We start from the raw sequence: 15,997 nt of genomic DNA on the forward strand, positions 1-15,997 counted from the left end.
TTACCTATATTTAATTTCTACCTTAATAATCCTTTGTGTTTTTCATTTGATGGGTCTACCAGAAACACTGTTTTCAGATGTAGTATACTAATGTCTTATATGGGTCTTAGTAGCGGTAAAAGAAATTACTAGTCTCTTTCTTTATGTTCAAATTTGAATGGTAGGGTTTAAAAGGTAACATACCATCTACATGAAAATCAGATATGATTGCACTAAGGTTACCACGTTTTGATCGCAGCCCCCGGAAACTACGGGTGTGCTGTGATTTCCGTAAATGTCAGTATTCTGAGAATCTCTGAGCACAGATTTCCTGATTATTACTTCACAATGCACTGCATTATTTCCAAGCAGTGATGACCTGAAGTCAGACATTCATTCCTGTAGTGCTTTGGACAATTGCTAGATGGATATTCCTGCTTCCACAGAGTGCTACATGACTTGAAAGCGTAACACAGGTGTGATCAGTTCCCGTGTATTCGTTGTTGCAATGCACATTAGTAGTGTCTCGATTGGCTGAAGAGTCATGAGGAATAGAACAGGGGCTGTCACATGAATTCAAACAAAATAAACTATGAGGAGTTTAAATGGTATTCAAGAGAAAAAATTCTGTGCTACCACTTCACTGCAAAGACACTAGCGATGTGTTTGCCCAGCATGACAAGTGGTGTCACCAACACAAAATTCAAAGCCTGAATGATAGAAAAGTTGGGGCCTGATATCATACTTGATTATAACAAAAATAATACTGGTGTTGGTCATGGCAATCAGTTGGTGACATAATATCATTTTCAATGACAACCAATGAAATGGTAGAAAAATATATATTTTTTTCATGTGTTTATCTGTGTGTCGTCAATTCTTACATTCGTTAAAAGACACTTAGGCCTTTGTCTCACAAACGAACCATTTCACTTACATTTATGGTGAGTACACGGCACTGCAAACAAGTGAGGTGGTATTTCAGGCAGTACATATAAATGAGAATATTGCTCAATGAAAACAATTATATAAATCCAATGAACTAGCTTTTTTTTTTACATTTACTTTGTAATAATTTCTTATGTATTATATTTACAAACTTTTTTTCTAGCCCCAAATCTTCTAATTTTCCAAATATAATTATTCCATAAATAAGTGGTGAATTTCGAAACTCCTTAAATAAGCATGGAGGTAAAGGATGATAGTATATATTTAAATTTAAAAAAATTGTTTTTCTCCTTAATCTTATAAGCAGGAGCCATTTAAAAAAGCCCAAAAAGTGTACGACTTGTGGGTCTGACTGGAACATGTTACGTTCTTGTAACCAGCATTTGGCCTGCTTCATTAACTTTCTTTGTGTACAATTCTGTGTATCACTGGCATCCCTCTCTCTATCATCTGGCCAAAGAAAAAAAAATGCTAGTAGTGGTTCCTCACTAAACATCCAGTTCATCATATCACCTGGAGAAAGTTCTACTGACAAATGAGGTAAAACACTCAAAATACTGGGTTCATCTGACCCCAGGTTGTACATTTATTAGAAAAACACGTTCAACATAATCTCCTGATTTTCTTCATTATTCTTCCCGACAGATTAGACTGGGGATGATATTTGGAAATAATGGTGAGTTTGACACCTTTCAAGGCCAGGAACTCTAGTTATTATTTACAAATTCTGTACCATTATCTGTTGATAAAAAATGGGTTTTCCCACATCCTGAAAGAATTCTCTTAAACAGTTGTTTATAGTGGCTGTGTTTGCCAGTTTTACAAGATATAATCTTATAAGTCGCTTGACTACTGTCCTCTTTAACCTTCTGACACAGTGTACAAGTCCTTAAAACTCTCCTTACCTCTCTACTTAAGTTTTTAAAATAGTAGAATTTTGCCAAATGCTTAATACACTTCCTTACCCATAAGCGACCACAGCCTTTAGGCAAAAATCAAATAATATCTTCTTCTGCTATTTGAGGAGTACACAACCTCCAATGTTTTGAGTTCTCCTTGAAACTCCAAAACATAATACCTTTGCACATCAACCATTTCTTCTCCTCCTTTCTGACAATGCTTCATGGCTCCATGACCTAATAATATTACTAAAATAATCATTACACTCCAGTTCTTCTTTGACTTTAGCAACTAGAAGTTGTACTCCATTTCTGGTTTATCCAATAGCTTTACTGTACACGTTATTCTGGGTCCTTTCATTCTATTCATCTTATTCACATGTAAGGGCAGTGGGGAAATGGTGTTTAATGACCCTTTAAGGTAATTTATCTGAACTCTTGTAAGAATAACACTGACCTCATTAATTGACTATGCAGCAACCAACTTTTCATTAAGAATGCTAGGGCTTGGTGGTTTGTGAATGTCATTATTTTTGACCCCCATCTAAGAGTTTGAAATTTATGGAAACTCCAAACAATTGCCAAAAATGACTTTTCTGTAGCTACACAATTCAATTCACATTTATTAATGTTTCTAGTAGCAAAATAACTGTTGACAGTAAGTAAACATATTCATTGTGTCACTCTGTTCTGACAAAAGTAATTCACAAACATGTCTCAACGTTTCTTGGCACTGGTGATAAACTATTATGTAGTCTACTAAGATCACTATATTTTACAGTTTCCATGCTGTTTTCAGTCTTATTGTAATGTCACTATTTACATCACATTCACTAATGGCACAGGCATTCTCGGATATCCATGTAATTTATCAGAATCCAATCATAAAACCTCATACCATGTATTAAACCCTCCAAACAATTCTGTCTTTCACTAGAACACTTGAACCTTTTCTTTGCACTAAATAAGCTGACTTTCAGAAATGTATTTTATTTCAATGTCAAATCAATTAGCAATGTGCCCAATTCTACTGTTTGTCTGGTCTCTGCAGAACACTACTACACAATGCTGAACACAGAACTGCTACTCAGGACACTACATCATTGGCTTGCATTCCGACATCATTGAACATTCTGCCCACACCCCGCCACACTGCACTCAGGCTGCAGCTTTAAACTGTGTTCAATCATCTTATGTATTTCTTTACGAACAGCAATGAGTACTCACTGAAATAGTATATGGTTTCCAAAAGAGAAGTTTTTCACTCTATCTTAAATTTACACACATACTCATCTATGAGATGGCATCATGGCAAGAAATTCCTCATTAGATTCTGACAATACCCTTTTCACTGCAGTCCCTGGTTAGCCAAAAATACTTCTTTATATGTGAATGAAATGTCTTGTAACTCTTCTTTTGCTCAAGAGTTAGCATTTTAGAATCCAGTGGCTTTACTTTTAATAACTTCTACTAATTCTTCCCCTGCCATACTTTGATTTCTACTACTACCATGTTAGGCATAGTGACTAAATGAACATTTTTCACCCTATGTGCTTATTAGAGACCGAACTAGCTTGTACTTTATAGGTACTGTTTAGAATTATCTATTCTACTCTATTTGCATTGATGATGATGATGATGATGATGATGATGATGATGATTTGCAGGTGAAAGAGCTAAACAGCTAGGTCATCAATGCCCTCCTGTGAATGATATAGAGACAGTTGTGGTGAAAGTCTATTAAAAAAAAAAAATAATAAATCAGAAGACCAACTTGCACTCACGCAAACAAACTGAGAAGACAACCCCAATAAGATGAGCCTCATAAAGGCCACAGTAGTAGTCACATGAAACACAGCAGGATAACTACGTAAAATAAAGGAGAAATTACCACAACATTATACAGTGTTAAAAGGGGACTAATGATGATGGCTGGATGACTACTTAGAAATAGTGGGTGACAGAGCCGCTCTGTGACTCATCAAAATCTCACACCCAATATTTTGAAGAGAATTCCAGATGACACACAAAATCTTAAAACACAAACCACACTCACTTCATTATCAGTTTTTCTCCACTCATCTTCAACTATCACAAACAGAGTTAACGCAGCTATTTTACATGCACCCATTTTTGTAAAGAAAATGTGTGATTTGCAAGCCACATAAATCTGACTACGGCTCCTGGAGAATGCTCAGAGTACAAATCATTTTATCTAGTTCATCAATTAGTGCAGACAGTGCTGTTTCTAATAAGACTGTATGCCCAATCAGCAACCAAGTTACCTGCCTCGTCCCATGTGAGGAAAGCTTTACTCTCCTGAATTATTATCTTCAGCTTTGCCCATGCCTTTTGAAAGGTTGTAATTATAATAATATGCCGATCAAAAGTTAGGATTTATACGGTGGGAAACCCTTTAGAGAATTTTTTCTGGGTATTGCCCAATAAAATTTCTGCGCCAAAATCAAGAGACACTTTATAGGCAGGTAGCCAGTCTAGACCCAAAAGTGCATGTAAGGTAAGATTTGGTACAATTAACAGTGTTTTATAGGAAACAAAGACATTAATTGTTGTAAGTAGTCTCATTCCCTTTTCCGTCTTCCTTTACTTCCAGTTATACTTACAACACAGACTCCAGGTTCCGGTCATGTCGGGCACACATATTTATTTTGAAGCTTTAGCATTAATTCATGTGATGTAATCTCACTTCCTGAGTGTAAATGAATATCCACATCCAATTCAAAACTTTCCCCTGAGACTATGAGCTGTATTTGTTCTTTCTACTCATTCTTTCCTATCACTGCCATGTTCTGTGAGTAATCACTCACGTGTAGGCATGTGTCAGTTGAGGGCTATTAGCTTTTCCATATGACAGCCTAATGCTCTATTGCTATGTCCTGAAATATGACCACTGATTCAGAACATGCACTGCTTTCCAATGACCAGTGCGAAGTTAACTGAATGATAATAAAACATTCAGTGTTGTCCACACGATACTATATTTCTTTATGTACATGATAAGGTAGCCTATGTACCAAGTCGTTAATCCAACGACCCCCCTCTATAGGTTCACGCAAGTATTTAGAACTACACCTACATCTACATATATACTCCGCTAGCCGCCAAGCGATGTGTGGTGGAGGGCACAATTCGCACCAAAGTCATATTTCCCTCCGTCTGTTCCACTCGCAGATTGCGCGAGGGAAAAACGATTGTCTGAATGCCTCAGTATGAGCTCTAATTTCCCTGATCTTTGAATGGTGTTCATTCTGCGATTTGAAAGTTGGAGGTAATAATATATGCGCTACATCCTCGGCAGCAACAGTCTTGCCGTAGTAGATAGCCGCCATGTGCTGTTGCCATTTTTCGGGGAGCACTCAGCCTCATGATGCCAATTGAGGAGCTACTTGACCGAATAGTCCCGGCTCTGGTCACAGAAAACCATCATAATGACCAGGAGAGCTGTGTGCTGACCACACGCCCCTCCTATCCGCATCCTCAGCTAAGGATGACATGGCGATCAGATGGTCCCAATGGGCCACTTGTGGCCTGAAGACAGAGTGCATTTACATCATCGGATTTCAGAATAGTGAGCAGCCCCTTCTGCTTAGCGTTCCGTCTATCTGCAAGTGTGTCCCACTTCAAACTTTCTACGAGATTTGTAACACTCTCATGATGGCTAAGTGTACCAGTCACAAATCTTGCCGCTCTTCTTTGGACCTTCTCAATCTCTTGAATCAGACCCAATTGGTAAGGGTCCCATACAGACGAACAACACTCAGACTGGACGAACTAACGTATTGTAAGCTATTTCCTTTGTTGAAGGACTGCATTGCTTCAGGATTCTACCAATAAATTGCAATCTAGAGTTTGAATTGCCCGTTGCTTGTGTAATCTGATCATTCCATTTGAGATCATTTCGAATAGTCACACCCAGATACTTGGCAGATGTTACTGCTTCCAAAGACTGGGCATTTATTTTGTACTCTTACATTAATGGGGATTTTTGCATTGTTATATGCAGTAGGTTACACTTACTACTATTGAGAGATAACTGCCAATGATTACACCACACATTTATTTTCCGCAAATCCTCACTGATTTGTTCACAACTTTTGTGTGATACTACTTTCCTGTACACTACAGCATCATCGGCAAACAGTCTAATGCTGTTGTCAATACCATCAACCAGACTGTTTACGTAAATCGTAAAAAGCAGTGGCTCTATTACACTGCCCTGGGGCACACCTGAAGCTACACTTGTTTCTGTTGAAGTCACCCCATTCAGGACGACGTACTGCTACCTGTCTGTTAGAAAACTATCTGTCCAATTGCATAAGTCATCAGATAGGCCTTAAGCACACACTTTTTGGAGCAAGCGACAGTGTGGAACGGAGTCGAATGCCTTCCAATCGATATACAACTTATATCTACTCAACTATGATTATAGTATCTAGGATCTAGTACCACCAGCATTAACTTCTTCTGCAAACTGTTTGACCAATACTACAACTTAAACTTATTCTAGAAGTCATCCCATGAAGAGAATTCTTCTTCATGAGCAGTTCCCCATTCAGCTGCATCTCATTGCTTGGGTAGGAATTTAAAAACCAACCTTAAAAATAAATAGAATGAACATTTCCTCCTGGTTCAAAATTTCAGAAAAAGTTTGGATATGTTTGCTTCACCCTCTAAACGTAGTTCCCCTTTTAACCCATGAGAAATCCCATAACTATCATTTCCTCTCGTTTTACTGACGTCTTCCATAGATTTAGATCGTTCACTCCAATCTTCCATAACTTCACTTCCATTTTGTCTGTACCCCCACCCCCCTGAAAAAATAGGTATACTGGTAGACAGTTATACTTTTGTCTAAACTTTCTGGTCAATTAACTTGTTAACATGTTCGTCCAAAATCATGAGTGTAGAGCATAAAACCACAGTTACACCAGAATCTTCACTTTTTTCTAAAACATTTAATCAGTCTGATATATCTGAGATATGTTTAAGCACTTCCAAAAATTCCTGTTCACCCAAATCTTTAATCTGTTTTAAATACTTGGTGACATTTTTAAATTGTTCATTAACTTCATTTCACATTACATCACACTGATTAATTAAGTTTTCAAATCTTGTCCGATGCAATCTCCAACAATCAGTCTTCCTTCTCATACCGTACAGTAAGTCTCCCCTGACCTGTGGTTCTGGGTGACTTTCCCAAAATATGCCCCTTTTCTGAGACCTCTCCAGTCCTTTTCCTTCACCCCTCTTCCTTCTACTTGAACCCTTCTGCCTGAAGCATGGGTGCTTTGAAGACTGAGTTCACTGCAATAAGTAATAAAGTAGATACTTTAAAAGTAGATTTAAAGAATGAATTGACAAATTCTTTAACCACTCATATAAATCATGTGTTTACTGATCTTAGTAAGAAGCAGAGTAACACTTTTCAAGATTTATCGAAAAGGTTAGAACTTAACATTGAGAGCAAATGTAATAACGTAGAATCTGAAATTACTGAAAAGTTAGAATCTTTTGAAAACGTGTACAATGTTATCTATAATCATGTAAGGCAGGGGTTGAATAATTTGAAAGAGATTGTAGATAAGCAGAATGAATTAATGCCAGTCATTCAATCGCAAATTACAGGTGTCAATACACGGGTAGATAATGTAGAAAGAAATTTCAAAGAGGAAATAGCTAACGCTGATATTATAAATGTAATTAGTTTGGAGGAACAATCTGGAGAAATTATAGATCGAAACGTTACCGAGAGAATAACATCCAGAAATGTATCGCCTATTCCTTCTTCCAAACTTAGCGATACCAGGAAGGGTATGGATGACCTGTGGAGAGAATTTAAGCTTATCCAAGACAAAGTAGAGAAAAGGGTAACTTCACCTAATGTTGTATTAACTAGAGAAGTGGTGACTGATTTGCAATGGTGAGCCAATTCAGGATTATCTAGACAATTCCCTAAATTTATGCCAGACAGAGATGTACATCATACCCATTCCTTAAAAAGATTTAATCAAGTTTTATCCTTTCTAATGAGTAGTCAATTACTACACAGTAGGTTAATGTGATGGATGCTTTACCTACAGGAATACAATATTAAGATTTGATATGTAAAAGGTTCCGAAAATATTGTACCGGATGCTTTATCAAGGCTACCCATAAGAATGGAAGAAACAGCATACGGAAGGGCCTGGCATTATTTTTGCCATTAATTTTATGTCAGCAGAATGTCCGAACATCATTGTATAGGAAATGGCTCAAAGAATAACAGGGAATATCCATCATGATCCTTATTTCACAGAAATATTTCCTATGTGTATCCATAACTCGTTACCTCCTAATCAATTAAGAAAATGGAAAATTATGGATCATAACTTGTTTTGGAGAGACAGCATAACATCACAACATTGGCACTTATGTATTCCGAAGTTAGTAGATGACGAACTTGTGTGGTATGTTCACACAGGATATGGACACTTCGGAATCAAAAAATGTATGTCCCATATGAATAAGTTTTATTATTTCAAGAAACTAGGTCATAAAATAGCATCTTTGATAGAACTTGTGAAACTTGCCAGAAAGTAAAAGAGAATAACACTCATGTGAAATACAAAATGTATCCTATTATTCCTATGTCATTACACGACATCACAGTGGTGGAGTTTTTTGGACCAATTCCACAAGAAAAGAAAGGAGTATCATATATTTTGGTTATCATAAAATGCTAGTCAAAATATGTTAGGGCTACATCCCATTAAAAGAGCAAATCCACAGACAGTTATACTCTGTTTACAACAATATTTTCTAGAAGTAGGTAAACCAAAACAGTTTCTTACGGATAACAGACCACAATTTGTGAGTAATGAATTTAGAGAATTCCCAAAGTGGGAAAGTATTTGACAAGTGTTAATGTCCAATTATAGCTCGTCATCAAATCCGTGTGAACGAGTAATGAAGGAAACTGGAAAATTATGTCGTACTTACAGCCATGAAAAACATACTTTGTGGGCAACGAAAATTAAGGATTTTGAACTTATCCTAAATGAATTACCCCATTTATCAACTGGGTGGACTCCTTTAGAAGTTATAGAAAAACTTTTATTGGAGAACCTCTAATTAAGTGTTTTAATTGGTCTGAACAACCTAGTGTCAATTACAAAGTAAATCAGGAAATAGTTTCTAAGAATTTAACTGAAAAGGCACTACAAAGAGTAAGTAGGCATAACGAAAAGGCTGTGGAAGCTCAGTACCAAGTCGATGATCTGGTTCTTATATAAAAAAAAAAAAAAAAAAAAAAAAAAAAAAAAAAAAAAAAAAAAAAAACCATCTTCACAGGTCGACTCTGAAGAAAGAGACTCATATGTTTTTCCAAAAATAGGAGGGACTGTACTGGGTACAAATGGTGATCCATCCTAAGACATTATTTTTAGTAGATCCCACAACTGGATTAGAGAAGGGGAAACACAATGTAAAGGATGTAAAATTGTATATCCTCCAGGGACGTTAACATTCTGAGTTAACAGGCGGAGTAATGACCGTTGGATCCCGAGTTGTCTTCGGTGTTTCTTCCAAAATAGTTTTCCTGCACTGAATTCCTTTAAAATCTAGAAATATCCTATAATCTTATTGCTTGGAAAACCAGATATGAGTATAAAATAGAGAACAACTTAAGAGAATCACAGAAAAAAAGTGATATCTAGACAAATTAAACTGAATAGAGTCTTGTATTTGTGGAATATATAATATAATGTGACAAGCTGTAGAACTGTTATACTGTAGTGTATAGATTTTCTATTTTGCATGGAGTGTTTTATATCTTTGATGAGATGTCATATAGATGAGAGGGTTTGTATAAATTTTGAAAGAGGTGGGTATTGTAGCTAAAAGAACGATTTACAAGTACAGATAAGTCATGACTAACACAACACACACATCACACCTTTCAAACAAACCTCGCAAACAAGTGTGCCTGATTTTTCATCATTTGCCATTTCCATAGTGTTGCTAGGATTTCCTTCGGGGACTTCAAAGGGTGAAAGCGGACATGTCCGTTCTGCAGGGGACGATTTAACACTAGGCCTCTTCTGGTGTCTCACTGAAGTACCTGAGGGGTAGGGATCCTATGGAAGGGGGGTTGGAACGGTTTCCTATTTTTGGGGCTACCTTCTTTCTCTTTGTCAATCCTAGCATCCACATCTATTTTTTCTTTCCTTACTTCTCATTTGAGGACCTGTCTATTTTTCCCCTCTTTTCATATTCATAAACTTCTATCGCTGACGTCCTTCCTTATTTCTGTGTTTACTAGAAACCTAAATCATATCTTTAGATAAGAAGGCAAAAAAAATCAGACTACACGAACACACATCCACATATACACAAATATACACTTCTACACAAACATTAAATTACATAAGACAAAGCCTGTCACCATGTGAGAACTGCCAGGTGTTGTAGAGGAAATGTACATATGGAAATATGTGCCCATATATAGGAAGCTATGACGGTTCTACATCGAATGTACATAAGAAGTAGTGCACATAAACAAAGAACAGTGACAGTTCTAAGCAGAGATTAGAATAGGCACAGTGGATTCATGTGCAAAAAGAGACAAAAGCATATAAGTTTATGGAACAAAAATGCTACATAATGAACAACTATAAAGTAGTAATCAGGAATTGATAAATAAGAAAGAGGCATGAGCATAGAAAGAAAACGAAAGTAGGAGAGGAATTAGTCATGTTTATAATTAAGAAATGTCAGTGTAATAAATACTCTGATGAACTGAAGTATAGCAAGATGTAAATAGTATATGTAGATACCGTATCTATTCAAAATATAGAAGTTGATAAGTAGAGGAGGACTCTATGGAGTAAATGATATATTAAAGAATGAATGTGAAGTTTAAGATATAAACCTATCTTTAGCAGAAGATACTTAATTATGGTATACATAGAAATGTATACTAGGGTAATGAACCATGAGGCCTACTCAGAAAGGATAAGGGGGGCGTACTCGGCATTCACTAAGTATAAAGGGCAGGCGTACCTACGTGGAGGTAGGACGATCTGTGGCCTAAAAAATAGGGATGTTTTATAAGGGGCACACCTACCAGAATGGAAAGAGGAAGTGCTCTAATAAGGTCAACCAACAATCAAGGAATAGGTGCTGATCCTAGGAGAAGGGGACAGTATCATGACAAAAGCCACAAATCTTATAGGGATTATTCTGGGAAGTGTGAATTCTATGAACGACTAGCATTATTATGTTTCGTGGAAATAAATGAGTGTCAAAAGAACACTTTCATTCCATCATTCCATCCAGAGTTCCTCCAAGCTACAAATAATGAAAATAGTACATAATAGGAAAAATGTAGTACAAAAGATAAGAACAGAAAATAGATTACTCATGTGTCAAACACCTGAAGTTTATGGGGGGGGGGGGGGGGGGAAGAGTCCTCACAATTCCAAAATATTAGTAAAGCTGACTAAAACCACAAGTAAATGCTCATGTCTTAACAACTAAGTAAAATAAGAAAAGAGTAGAGAAACAATAAGCAAAAGATTGTTCAAGAGAGGACAGAGAATTGTTATTGAAAGGACAGATATGTATACAAAAATATGTAAGAAATGTATACTGTTAAGATATGAAATGTTATTGTGAGTGATATTATATGTATAGTGATTATGTATAAATTCCAGAACCACTCAGTCTTCTATCCCCTCGAACACACGATATTCTGGATATAAGTGTGGGATGGTAGCATCCTACATACTGCGCATCACATGTTTATGCGTGCAGGCTTAAAATCAGTCGCGGGAAGAAAGTAGACGCGGTGGATGAAGTACCTGTTGGGCAAGCCATAGATGTTTTAGTGAGTGTGTAAGGAACAACCATGGAGTCTATATGCAGCTCTGATTATTCGGTCATTGACTATTGCTATTAAAACAAAGAGAGTTGAAAAAGAACTCAAAACTCTTGATGTAACCTTGCTATAGGCAAGACTTATTTTCTGATTTATATTAAGAACAGTTATGGTATCAAAGCCAACTTTCTTTTAACTATAATTTAATTTGTTTCTGATGTTCGACTGTATGAGGGACTTACCAGAAGTTACATATTTTGTTGAGAGTTTCATTGTGTATGAAAGTCAAATACATCGTTAATTGATGAAAAGCAAAGTTTTTACCTCTACTTATTTCATAAGTAGAAAGAGTCTAAAAATTCCTGTACCTAGCATTATTCAACAGAGAAGAAGTCAAGAGGGTTTACAGCAGCTGGCTATCCAGTAAAGAAGAGTGGCTGCAAATTCCAAGTAAGTCACCTCGTAAAGAAGTGGAAGGTGGTTTGGGGGAATAAACCAAAATAACCCCGATTCATACTCATACTTTAAGTCAGAAACGTTAGAATACATCCACCTACAAACCTGGTCACAGTGACCACATTCCAGAAATCTACCAGGATTCCTAGTCACTCTTTAAATCCTTACGCCTATGCCAAAACCTCTCCCTGGAGCCCATCTCTCTGCTCACTCCTAACACTCCTTGTACTCCAACCTTCTACATACTTCCTGAAGTCCATAAACCCAACCACACAGGACGCCATCCCATTGTGGCTGGTTACTGTGCCCCCACTGAGAGAATTTCTGCTCTCTCGGACCAACACCTTCAACCTATTACCCGGAACCTACCCTCCTAGCTGCAAAATACTAACACGAATTCTTTACAGACGAATGGAAAAACTAGTAGAAGCCAACCTCGGGGAAGATCAGTTTGGATTCCGTAGAAACACTGGAACACGTGAGGCAATACTGACCTTACGACTTATCTTAGAAGAAAGATTAAGGAAAGGCAAACCTACGTTTCTAGCATTTGTAGACTTAGAGAAAGTTTTTGACAATGTTGACTGGAATACTCTCTTTCAAATTCTAAAGGTGGCAGGGGTAAAATACAGGGAGCGAAAGGCTATTTACAATTTGTACAGAAACCAGATGGCAGTTATAAGAGTCGAGGGACATGAAAGGGAAGCAGTGGTTGGGAAGGGAGTAAGACAGGGTTGTAGCCTCTCCCCGATGTTGTTCAATGTGTATATTGAGCAAGCAGTAAAGGAAACAAAAGAAAAATTCGGAGTAGGTATTAAAATTCATGGAGAAGAAATAAAAACTTTGAGGTTCGTCGATGACATTGTATCTCTGTCAGAGACAGCAAAGGACGTGGAAGAGCAGTTGAATGGAATGGACAGTGTCTTGAAAGGAGGATATAAGATGAACATCAACAAAAGCAAAACAAGGATAATGGAATGTAGTCTAATTAAGTCGGGTGATGCTGAGGGAATTAGATTAGGAAATGAGGCACTTAAAGTAGTAAAGGAGTTTTGCTATTTGGGGAGCAAAATAACTGATGATGGTCGAAGTAGAGAGGATATAAAATGTAGGCTGGCAATGGTAAGGAAAGCGTTTCTGAAGAAGAGAAATTTGTTAACATCCAGTATTGATTTAAGTGTCAGGCAGTCATTTCTGAAAGTATTTGTATGGAGTGTAGCCATGTATGGAAGTGAAACATGGACGATAAATAGTTTGGACAAGAAGAGAATAGAAGCTTTCGAAATGTGGTGCTACAGAAGAATGCTGAAGATTAGATGGGTAGATCACATAACTAATGAGGAAGTATTGAATAGGATTGGGGAGAAGAGAAGTTTGTGGCACAACTTGACCAGAAGAAGGGATCGGTTGGTAGGACATGTTCTGAGGCATCAAGGGATCACCAATTTAGTATTGGAGGGCAGCGTGGAGGGTAAAAACCGTAGAGGGAGACCAAGAGATGAATACACTAAGCAGATTCAGAAGAATGTAGGTTGCAGTAGGTACTGGGAGATGAAAAAGCTTGCACAGGATAGAGTAGCATGGAGAGCTGCATCAAACCAGTCTCAGGACTGAAGACCACAACAACAACAACAACAACCCTCCTATATAAAAGATACCAACCATTTCCTCCACCGACTCTCCATAGTTCCTGTCTCTTTACCACATTAAGCCCTGCTCATCACTATTGATGCCACCTCCTTTTACACTAACATCCCTAATGCCCATGACCTTACCACTATTGAACACTACCTTTCCCAACACCCAACAGATTCCAAACCAACTATCTCCTTCGTAGTCACCATAACCGACTATATCCTCACCCACAATTACTTCTCCTTTGAAGGCATTACCTACAAACAAATCCATGGTATGGCTATGGGCACCTGCATGGCACCATCCTATGCCAACCTATTCATGTGGCATCAAGAGGAATCCTTCCTAAACACCCAGAATCCTAAACCCCTCACCTGTTTCAGATTCACTGATGTCATCTTTGTGATTTGGATCGATGGTGAGAACATTCCTCCAGAACCTCAACAGCTTCTTTTCCATTTGCTTCACCTGGTCCCACTCAACCCAAAAAGCCACCTTCCTAAATGTAGACCTCCACCTCAAAAGGTGGCTACATCAGTACCTCTGTCCATATCAAACCTACTAACCACCAACAATGTCTCCACTTTGCCACACAGCCTAGCCACCTGTAGTCATTGCATCTGCAGTGATGAGCAGTCCCTCTCAAAATATACTGAGGGTCTCACTGAAGCATTCACAAACTGTAATTATCCTTCCAACCTTGTACTAAAAAAAATCTCCCGTGCCTTTCTTTCCAATATTCCACCATCTCACAAAGTCCCACATCCAGCCACAGAGAAGCATTCCCCTTGTAACTAAGTACCACCCAGGACTGGAGCAACTGAATTACATTCTCCACCAGGGTATCGATAACCTCTTGTTGTGCCCTGAAATGAGAAATGTCCTGCCAAGTATCCTTCTCAAACCTCCCACAGTCGTATTCCACCATCCACCAAACCTTCACAATATACTTGTGCATTCCTATACAACCCGTGCTCCCAGCACCTTACCTCATGGCTCCTACGCCTGTAATAAACCTAGATGCAAGACCTGCCCTAAACATCCTTCCACCACCACCTACTCCAGTCCGGTCACAAACACCACCTATCCCATCAAAGGCTGGGCTTCCTGTGAAACCAGTCACGTGATCTACAAGCTAAGCTGCAAACACTGCACTGCGAGCTGCAAACACTGCGCTGCATTCTATGTGGGCATGACAACTAACAAGCTGTCTGTCCGCATGAATGGCCACCGACAAACTGTGGCCAAGAAACAAGTGGACCACCCTGTTGCTGAGCACGCTGCCAAACATGACACCCTTCATTTCAATAACTGCTTCACAGGCTGTATCATATGGACCCTTCCCGCCAACCCCAGCTTTCCTGAATTGTGCAGGTGGGAACTTTCCCTGCAATATATGCTATGTTCCTGTAATCCTCCTGGCCTCAACCTTTGTTAGTCATTGCCCTCTTCCATCCAGTCTCTTCTCTGTTCCCATTCCAGCACTACACAGCCCTCATTCCACCAACGCACCCAGTCTTTTTACTTCTCTCCTTTTCCAATATCCCCCTCCCCACCACTCTGCTCTCTCCGTCTAACGTTGTTACTGCACATAGCTGCCCTACCCTCTTTCCCCCTTGTCCCTCCGTGCTCCCAACAGCACGTCACTGTCTGCCACACCTGCCCTACTATCCCTCCCCCTTCCCACCCCAGCCTCTTCCTTACCCTCACACAGTCTCCACTCTCATCATGCACCGGTGCTGCTGCTTGCAGTGTCGCCTCAGTTGCTTGAGACTGCAGTCATGTGTGTGTGAGCTGTGTTTGCATCAGTGTGTATGTGTGTCTTTGTGAAAGCTATTATTTGTGACTGTCTTTTTGATGTCCCTATCTGTGACTCAGCATCTCCACTCTATATGGTGAGTAGCAACTTTCCTTTTCACAATATTGTTACATTCCATTCTGGATTTTCCATTGTGTGACTTCCAAATGATTCTACTGCCTCCAATATATATTGCGCGTACGGACCATGAAGTTAAGATTCAAGAAATTATGGCTGATACAAAGGCATCAAGGTAGTCATTTTTCACTCTCTCTGTTTGTGAGTGGGACAAGAAAGGAAATGACTAGTAGTGATACAGGGTACCCTCTGCTATGCCCTGTATGGTGGGTTGCGGAGCATCTATGTAAATGTAGATGAAGTGTACAGCTGAAAGGTACAATTGGA

The 15,997-nt window shown here is 38.5% G+C and overlaps 1 protein-coding gene across 3 annotated transcripts in view; it reads right to left on the bottom strand.

The window, feature by feature from the left end:
* The window catches only part of LOC124804930 (mediator of RNA polymerase II transcription subunit 25), a 314,698-nt gene that overhangs the window by 61,002 nt on the left and 237,699 nt on the right, over positions 1-15,997 (bottom strand). The window lies entirely within an intron of this gene.

Source organism: Schistocerca piceifrons, chromosome 7 (genome assembly GCF_021461385.2).
Source record: "Schistocerca piceifrons isolate TAMUIC-IGC-003096 chromosome 7, iqSchPice1.1, whole genome shotgun sequence".
In the NCBI taxonomy this organism is placed as follows: Eukaryota; Metazoa; Arthropoda; class Insecta; order Orthoptera; family Acrididae; genus Schistocerca; species Schistocerca piceifrons.